Below are 11,018 nucleotides of genomic sequence, written 5' to 3' on the forward strand. Positions count from 1 at the left end.
TATAAGAACTCATACGGGTGCGCAATGACCGACGGACGAACAAATAGTATGAGCCGAACCGAATCTGAAGACGTCGCAACGCCGAAAAGATTCTTTTTTCAATTCTCTCTAACACAAAGCATTTAGTAGTATATGTAAGACCATCCCACTTTATTTTTATATTAGGGAATAAAAACAAACGATTTAGTTTGTGTAAAATATATACTCCTTTTCCATTACATTAAAGCGGGGTAAAATTTATGTTATGTGTTGCTGTAATAAATTTCCACTCCTAAACTTCCTGAACATAAGGTCGTTTAGAATCTGAAATATAAATTTTATATAACACAAATAATACAGCGGCGTTTGGCGATTATTTTAATTCTAGACGTTAATTAAGCGGATAGGAGAAGTTATTTTTTTAGTTTTCCGTTACGCTTTCGTCCAGATTAGATTCTTGCCATAACGAATATGCCGCCCTTCATTTCCGCTGAAGTTTTTTTTTCGATTATAAATTTTGGCGCTTTACGTCACTTCAATTACTTTAGCGTTATGTTTCATGATCTTTCCGGTAAAATTTTCCGAATCTACGATAACATTGCGAATATGTCAGGTTTTATTCCTTTTGTATGGGTCTGGTCCATAACAAAACTAGAATAGGAAATTCGATACTATGTCGCCGACGACTTTTTAAATTGCGTGGCACAGAATAAACGTTGTTTGCCATGTTATAAGACGGAATTTGACCAAGGTGCATGACCATTCCGTAGAGATTAGTTACATCTACTCCTTCAAAGATTAATCATCCAAGCACAGTGACACATCCGCTATGTGGAAGTGATTGAGGTTGCTTTAATAGGTTAATAAACGTGAACAAAATCGCCGATATGTTCGTAAAACGTTAAGGGACCGTAATACGTTTAACGGCTCACGTTTGAATATCTAAAGTTAACCTTCAGCTGAAAGCCCATTAATCACATCTCTTTAATTTATTACTAACACTTTCACCCGCTGAAAGATAAAGCTGACACAATAAGGGTTTGTTTTAGCCTAGATGAACAGTGAAGAAGGCTTCGAGACGTGCTCCTGAATATGACAAATTATGCTCGGTTTAGTGATACGGCGTCGAAATTTGCATTAATTGGCAGAAAACAAAGCAGCAGAAAAAATCATGCCTAATTGCAGAAAATATGGAAGCGGGCGGCCGTGGAAAAAAAGCAAACGGTTAATTTTCCGTAAAAAATGTGATTTAAGCAAGTTGCGAGGTTTTCTGGGCGAGAAACGTGTAAGGTTTTTTGTTGGCGGTATAAAATATGTCGTGTAAAAGTAACCACGTGCCCGGTTTTTTCGTATGTACCTAAAATTAGGCACGGTTGACCGCGGCACATTTACTGCACAACACCCTCTAATCTATGCCAGTCCGGTGAACGAGCACAGAATCGTTTTATCCATTTCCTGTTCATTCTCCTTTCACCCTTTCCGGTTACGCTACATTGCATATCTTCCTGGATGGCGTTTCGCTTATGTATATAAATGCGAAATCGTATCGAGCACGAACATTTGAATTTTTCTTCAATATAAATCTCGCACAATATTATTGCTTTATGCTAAGAACGAACGGCGGCGTTCAACCCATTAATGACAAAATGCAATTACGCTAAAAGGGAGAGGTTGCGATATTTACTCGTCTATCGACGTAATTGCAAACTTCTGAGACATTCACTTATCGGTGCATTATGTGAACCATCCCCCACTTAAGCACGTAGATTTACTTATAGTTTCAAGACTCGCAAAACCCTTAGCATGGATGCAGTAAATTTGAATTTTTGCAATTTCTACTTTTTAGACGTGTTCTAGTCAACGTAAATACCACACGCTACGTTTTCGCTGGACGTTTCTGTTACGGTTGGTGTATTTAGCATAAAAAGGCACCAATGATGTAAATAAGATACATAAAGGAAACATCACGTTTCCATAGAAACTAATCGCAACTTTTCCTCACGAATTTTACAAGCACGTGACGTGTAAAAATATTACCAGCTAGACTTTTTCTTTTTCTGATCAAAGGTGTTAGATGGTTGGAACTTGTACTGTTTGAAATACAACACACACAAAAGTCTAGTGCACATTTACGTATGGAAATATGTATCAGGCAGCACTTTATATGTATACAAACAACATACAAAGCATTCACTTTCCGTAAAAACGAAACCTTGCACATCACTTACAAAGCGGCCAGTACCTATGCCTTGCTATTGACAATATAAATAACCAAAGCGAAGGGGTCGTTAACTATTGAAGAAGTTTTCACGTATGTCAGGAGAGAGGAATTCCTATTGGCGTATGAAGTGATCGTCAACTGATGCGACATGTTTATTATAAATAATGTGGGCCCCAAAATTAAACCTTGTGGGGCTTCCAACCGAACATTTAATCCAGAGTTCAAGGTTTTTAAGAACTTTCAAATATCTCTGCGGATTCTCATGGTGTTTTCCAATAGTTTAGAGTGAAATAAACTTGCATTCCTTCATAATTTATGACTAAGGAAAACGAATACGCTTACAAAGTAATTATTTTCATTCAAATTAAGAATGAATGTTGCCATTTTTGACGACATTTAAGGGGTGATAGTTGTAGATTTCAACGAAACTTTTGTTATAATCCCCACGGTTGCGCGTCATTATGCAATGGGTTTGTGTGTTCAGAGGTTGACCGTCCCTTCCTTGAAAACCAATATTCACTTACTCGAAATTCCAGCAAATTATAGTTTAGATATAATTGACCAAAAAATCAATCATCAAGTCGATTCAATTTACAAATCTATTTTACAGGTTCTCTATTTACAGCTTCCATTATGATTTTTTTTAATTACATAGGTATATCAATTTTCGTAACCACGGTTTTTTGTAAATTACCCTTAATTGTTTATATAAAAAGTATAGTATTATTCACATTGGACTCATTTACTTGGAAAACAACTTTAAATGGAAAACTCAAATACATGCAATACAAACGGCTTCAAATTTACGAAAAGATTTCTATTTTTAAGAACATAAAATGCGAATTTTACTTGAGAACGTCAACCAAAATTACAACTTACGATTTTTCTTTCTTAAAGATAATAATGACCTTTGAATTTACATAAATAAATTAACGGTGCCTGAAAAACATCGTGAAGCGATAGGATGATACGGACTCGAAAATGAATATTTCCCACGGATATCTTTGCTTTTATGAATTACAAATTCACCTGACAAAGGTTTGGTTAAATTTTGTTTGGACTTTAACCTCTAATGCTGTGAGACTTTGTTATGAACGGGCTGTATCAACGGTTTTGAACGCTTGATATATGCACAAAAGGGAGCAACTTTTTTCACGTAACTTTTGTTAATGCTTTTTTTACTACTGGGGCCTCCTTTTTATCTTATCCACAGCGCAACACCTTTCTACGGAATTTTAAAAATAGTCCTTTGTTCCATCAAAATCTATTGGCGCGCTAGAATAATTTGTCCTTGACCGGTTACGACTGTTTAATTTCTCCGATGGATTGCGTTTACTCAACGTTAAAGGTTTTTTGGTGTTTTTTTTTAAATTCACAATTAATAACTGTTGAAGACAAGAGTTTGGGAAATTTTCCAATCCATTTCAAGGCGTTACAAGGTTCTATCTTGTACATAGTAAAGACACATATGTAATCTGTCTGTTTCATACAAATACGAGATGGAATATTTACGTTTGAACAAAATCATTGATACCAAACTGTGCTGTATCAAAATTTGGCGCTACTTACGATTTCTATTAGGTATTTGATTTTGCGGTGCCCGAAAACAGCACCTTCAGCCTTGGTTAAAGCCGAACGAAATTACGAAATAGGTGGTCACTTTTTGATAATTCCCGTCCGAAAAACTTCTCCCCGTGAAAATGATCGAGATCTCGTTTATCACTTGTAACGTTATCCAGTTACCGATTGATATTCCTGAATTAAATTCCATTTTTGATTCTCACTCTCGTATACAATTCGAAAGTCTTACGCTATCTAAATATTTCCTTTGTAATTAGCTAGTTTGAATGTAAATTATTCTTGTACCTAGTAGAGTTTTTTTGCTTAGTTATTGTTTTGCCGTTAGAGGTCATTGTTCATGCAAGAATAACTATTTTTTTTTCTCAATAATTCAAAAATTCAAAATGAATTTTATTTTGTAATGTCAAACGATTCGGTTATGGGTAATGGTACCAAATTCGTGACGTATATCCGTGTGCGTGCAGTGCGCAAGAACGAATCACTACAATGTCTGACAACAAAGTATGCATACAAGATTGACGCTAACATATCGTGTGCGAAGTATTGCAATTGTGACAAGACTGGGGCCCCATTTTTCAACATCGTCAAACCTTAAGGTAGGTGCCACACCCAACTATAATTGACATCGTTTGTTTGTTCATTAATTATTATAAATTTTCTACATGTTGGGCAACAAAATTTTTACAGCCCGTTAACAATTATTCTTGTTGCGCTAATAGTCATCCAAGTGTTATAGATTTCATATTACAGTAGTTCTTTGTTCAGCCGCCCGAGGTTATGTAGAGGTTTCTTTATTATTATTTACGGCGCACGCTCTTCTTTGTAAAAAACGGCATTCAACCATTATTTGTAAGAAGAACGTACGCTCCATATTGGTTATTCGACGTTTTTGTGTAAAGATTTGTATGGTTGTGTAAATTTGGTGAAGTTTTTCTGTTGTTATTTTGCTTTTGACACTTCGCTGACGCTGTTTGCGGATATATTTCACAAGTTCTAATGCTGTTTTAAGTATGTACCAAACATTAGGCTTTAAATAATCAATTTGTTAGGTTTCTTATTTCTGGCTTACTGTTTTTTCATTATTAGCTACCTGATTGTTACTTTCTATACCTATATCTATTCCTGAGTGGAAAACGCAGAATTTTGTATTTTCTCAATATTTTGCAAGAAAAATTTATTGGGAGTTTCACCGCCATCTTGTCAATTCAAGCACGCTATAGATGAGTTTCTACCGCCTTAAAAAATTCTACCAACCTGGTGACCTCCTGGCGTAGAATTTGTTTACCTACACTTCGATAATAAATTATTGTTCCGGGTCCGTTAACTTGGCCCCCCCACTGAGAGATTTCATAGTCGTATTATTTTGAAATGAATGCGCTCGTTATGCGCTCATATGCGCCACCGATAATAACTCTTGCGCCATTATCGTTTTTTAGAAATCCGAAAAAACATTTGGGGGGGCCAAGTGAACGTAGCCCCCCCCAGTACGTATTTTGTCCCTTGTAACTAGGTCACCTGATACATTTGGTTATGCGCTCAATTGCGCCACTTGAATTAAAGCTAGCGCCATTACGGTTAAGCCGTGACAAATTTTCAAAAAGTGGGGGGGCCAAGTGAACGTAGCCCCCCCCCCCAGTACGTATTTTGTCCTTCGTAACTAGGTCACCTGATACATTTGGTTATGCGCTCAATTGCGCCACTTGAATTAAAGCTAGCGCCATTACGGTTAAGCCGTGACAAATTTTCAAAAAGTGGGGGGGCCAACTTAACGTTACGTAAAAGTTACTTTTTTTAAGATCTTTTCATACGAAGTGGTACTCTCTGGTATGCGCTGAAATGCGCCGTAAAAAGATATCTTTGCGCCATTATTGTTTTTTGGTTATCCTTAAATATATTTGGGGGGGGGCCAAGTGAACGGAATCCCCCATAACGTATTTTGCTACCGGTATTTGTGCCACTTGATACATCTGGTTATGAGCTCAATTGCGCCACTTGAATTAAAGCTAGCGCCATTACGGTTAAGCCATAAAAAAATTTTAAAAAGTGGGGGGGCTAACTTAACGTTTTCAAAGGATAACCAAAAAACAATAATGGCGCAAAGATATCTTTTTACGGCGCATTTCAGCGCATACCTGAGAGTACAATTTCGTATGAAAAGATGTTAAAAAAAAGTAACTTTTAAAAACGTTAAGTTGGCTCCCCCACTTTTTGAAAATTTGTCACGGCTTAACCGTAATGGCGCTAGCGTTAATTCAAGTGGCGCAATTGAGCGCATAACCAAATGTATCAGGTGACCTAGTTATAAGGGACAAAATACGTACTGGGGGGGCTACGTTCACTTGGCCCCCCCAAATGTTTTTTCGGATTTCTAAAAAACGATAATAGCGCAAAAGTTATTATCGGTGGCGCATATGAGCGCATAACGAGCGCATTCATTTCAAAATAATACGACTATGAAATCTCTCAGTGGGGGGGCCAAGTTAACGGACCCTATTGTTCCTGAATTGTAACCGCAAGTATAACGGAACGTTTGGTGATTAAAGTTCTCGTAAATTGCTCCGATATATCTGATTTTACTCACGCTACTTGTTTGGCTACGAAAAATATACCTTCGGAGACCCGATTACTTTAATGACTTCGAGAACTTTTTGTTGGTTTGATTACATTGTATCCTTCAGACTAGCTGTAAATTAGATTTTGAAGTTACCGATATCTACAATTTTTAGTTACGTTATTTGTTTTACCCAAAGAATTCGTTCATACTACCTGATCTACAGTCCGAATTGGTTAGAGTGCATTGCGATTGAATAGAAATTTGGTTATTTGTTCATCGTAAAGTAGTTTTCTTGAATTTAATGTCACATTCGTGCTTTTGTATAAATTATATTATCGTTTGTAAGAAAAATCCGTGGTCGCGTCAAAATTTTGCTTTTGATTAGATAACTTATGTTGAATTATTGATTGAATGTTAATTACGGTTTACTATCCGATTTGCCTCAGTATCAGACGTTAGAATTGCTTACGCAATTTTTTATGTGCTGCGCTATTCACTACCCCTTTTGTTTGTGTTGTTATCTGTTACGGATTGGCAGAAAGCGCCCTTCTTGAGCTCAATAAGTCCGTTGCGAACTGTAATTCAAAAGGCAATTTGTATTTTTGACGACTCCTTGATATAACAATCAAAACAAGAGAGGGATAATAATAATAATAATAATAATAATCGAGCTATCGAGCTTAAGACGCAATGGAGAATGAAATCTACTGTTATAGTTCCCATTATTCTTAGTGCTACTGGAGTTATACCAAAGACAATACACCACAATTTACAACTATTAGGTTTAGACAAAAACACATACAAACATTTACAAAAAGCAGTCATTATCAACACATGCCATATTGTTCGTAAATTTCTAAACATAACACAAGATACTACATACACAAATGATCCACAACGTATACATGTAAACAACAGTACTCGCTCACAACACGGTACACAACATACTGTAATATCTCCAACTCTAACCCAAACAAAACACACAAATACAACTTACCGAACAAACAAGTACCTACCTACAACAAATGATACAACATATACTACAATCAGAGATTCACCTCTGAAGCAAACCACATTACCACCACCCATTAGTATTCAACCCAAACGCAAAAGCCTAAACAGCACTTTAGACTCACAACATGACACACAACATACTGTAAAATCTCCACCCTTAACTCAACCAACCACACAAACACAACTTCCTGAACAAACAAACGCAATAAATACAAGTAACGCAACACGCACTACAAAGACGCCCTCACCCACACGACCTAGCACAGCTGAAAAACACAATACTCTTTCTTCTCAGAAACACACCACGTTATCACAAACACAACCCACTCGTACTCAACCCAAACGCAACAACCTTAACACAGGCTCACAAAATACTGTAATGTCTCCACCAATAACCCATGCAACAACAGAAATACAACTTCAAGAACAAAGAAAAAAATACAAGTAACGCAACATGCACTACAAAGACAGGTCCATCCAATAAAGTTACACGCCCTAGCACATTTAAAAAACACAAAACTCCTTCTTCACAGAAACGCACCACATTTTCACAACCCACTCGTATTCAACCGAAACGCAAAAACCTTAACAGAACTACAGGCTCACAACATACTAAAATATCTCCAGCAAAAACCCAAGCAACCTCTCAAATACTACCTCAAGAACAAAGAAACACCATAAATACAACTAACGCAACATGCACTACAAAGACAGGTCCACCCAATAAAATTACACGCCCTAGCACAGTTAAAAAACACATAACTCCTTCTTCACAGAAACACACCACATTTTCACAACCCACTCGTATTCAACCGCAACGCAAAAACCTTAACACAGGCTCACAAAATACTGCAATATCTCCACCAAAAACCCAAGCAACCTCACAAATACGACTTCAGGAACAAAGAAACACCATAAATACAATTAAAAAACACAAAACTCCTTCTTCACAGAAGCACACCACGTTATCACAACCCACTTGTATTCAACCCAAACGCAAAGCCAAAGAAACACTTACACAATAAACTCCATTTAATAAAATTACAGGAATTATTATAATGATTTTTTTGTTTTATTTTCCTCTTTCCTGATAGCGTTGGCTATTGTGCCCATCAATAGGTATGTTGGTAAGTACGAATTACATTATCCCTAGATGTCCAATGTACGTGTGTGATTTTTTTATTTTATTTTTTATTTTTTTTTTTATTTTTTTTTTATTTTTTATTTTTTTTTTTAATGACCCTACATAACTTCACCAGACACAGACACAGACACTAATCGTTACTTGATTTTAATCCGTGCGATTAGTTAACCAGGCTAGACCTGAGTTCTCACAAGAAACACCGACCATAATAATAATGTGTTTATTTCCACAAAATTAAAGAAATGGAAACCACAGGGGTTATCGGTTCAGTTGCTGCACAGGCAGGTTCTGATCTTCCACCGACTCCCTGAATACAATTAGAATTAACATAATCAAGTAATGCTTATAACTGAGTAATATAATACAAAGGAAAATATGAAATAGTAATAAATGCACATAGGAGTAACTAAATGAGAGTGAGATGAAAAGAGATTGAGTAATATACTAAGAAAAGCGGACAAAGAGGCGAGAGACAAGTTAAACAAGATAGATATGAATGACAATCTACAACGTACGTACAGAGTCATGGGCTAATATTTGACGCAATTTAATTTTGAAATACTGCGGAGAAAGGGGCTTAATCAAATCTGGAACAGAGGAATATACTTTAAAAATATTATAACTAAAAGATCTCTTGTACATTTCGGTGTGATGAGAGGGTGGAGTAATCCCACCTCTAAACCGTAAATTTAAGTTGTGAACATCGGTTCTAAAAGATATTTTGCGGTATAAATATGGAGGAGATTTGTTCCAGATAATTTTATGATACATACAGACACGCCGCAGTAAGCAGTCGCCTATCCCTCATGCTGAACCAGCGTAATTCTTTTAATTTGGAAGATACTCGATCAAACTTCCTAAGACCAAATACTAGTCTAATACAGGAGTTTTGTACTCGCTGTATTCTTGCAGACATATCCTGAGTGATGCACGGACCGTAGACTTGCGAACAGTAATTAAAGTGGCTTAGTACCAGCGCGTTACAGAGTTGAGCTTTTAAAGTTTGGGGCAAGTAGTGCCTATGGGGAAAGATACATTTTAAATTTGCATATGCTCTCTGGATGTAGCTAGTGAGTAATTTGTTGTATCTAAACGAATTGTCTATCATTATTCCTAAATTCTTTGCTTCCTCCTTTAGTGCAACAGCTTTGTCGCCAATTCTGAATTTTATCAAATGTTTCAAGTCGGTGACTTTCTGCTTGTTACCAAACAACATGACTGCCGATTTTAGAGGATTGAGAACCAGCGAGTGCTCCAATGAAGCCCTTTCAATAGCCTTAAGGTCACTTTGAATCAGATTTAGCGCTTCGTGTAAATGTTCACTTTTAAAGGAGTGGTACAACTGCATGTCGTCTGCATACATGTGAACTAGACACGTCTTAGGAACTGATGTATAAAACAAAGTATATATAGTGAACAATAAGGGGCCAAGAATATACCCTTGCGGCACACCCCTAGATAGTTCCCTGTACCCAGATGACTTACCCATTAAAGTAACGCACTGTGACCTGCCCGTTAGGTAGCTATGAAGTAATGAGGTAGCATTAGGAGAAAGACCTGTAGCACGTAAGATGGAAATTGCAGTTTGGTGATTAATTGTATCGAATGCTCTACTGAAATCCAAGAGTAGCAATATGGACATCTTGTTCTCATCCTTAGCTTTCAGTAAATCATCCGTAACATTTAGTAGTGCAGTGGTGCAGCTATAACCAGGCCGAAACCCTGATTGATTGTCAGGGAGAATGTTATTCTGGGTCAAGTAACAACGTAGTTGGCCGTCCACTACCTTTTCGAAAACTTTTGACAGTACGGGCAGTAGACTGATTGGGCGTAAGTCGCTGAATTTATCTGCTTTAGCTCCTTTGATGTACCCAATATTTTTTTTATAAACATGGTAACGATATATGTTTTCTTTATTTATAAAAAATGGTAGTCTTACATTTGAAAAAGAACGTTTTTCAACAAATTGGCGTTTCGACGTATTTTTGAACGTACGTACGTACGACGTATTCGGAAATTTTCGTATGGAATATTTTTTTGGTATCAGTTTCGGGTATCTAGAGCTATAGTTTGTTTAGACGGGTGCCATTTGAGATTTAAAAAAATATGACATTGGTGAAGGTCATCAAAATTTTCTTTTTCAATAAAGGACAAAATTATGTGAAAGTAGAAGAGGTCTCGGCTTATTCCTCAATTCAAAACTTAACCGCCGGCGAGTTTCCCTGAAAAAAAAATCGAAAAACGGTCAAAATCTAGGTCAAAATTTTGAGAAAAATTGTTATAACAGCATCGTGAAAGTTGAGGATATATTATGTTAATAAATAAATAACTCTCCAAGTACTTTTCGATTCTTCAATGGGGTATTAAAAAAACGTAAGTTTGATACGACACTGGAATACACCACGCACGCCACTAGTGACCAGGAATTTAACATACATAAAGTTGGCGGCTTAAATGTCTCAATCTCTTAACAATGGACAATGGTCACAGTATTTCGTCCCAGCTGATTTTAGTCAAACAAATGG

This window comes from Photinus pyralis, unplaced genomic scaffold, assembly GCF_008802855.1.
Source record: "Photinus pyralis isolate 1611_PpyrPB1 unplaced genomic scaffold, Ppyr1.3 Ppyr1.4_LG8, whole genome shotgun sequence".
Classification (NCBI taxonomy): Eukaryota; Metazoa; Arthropoda; class Insecta; order Coleoptera; family Lampyridae; genus Photinus; species Photinus pyralis.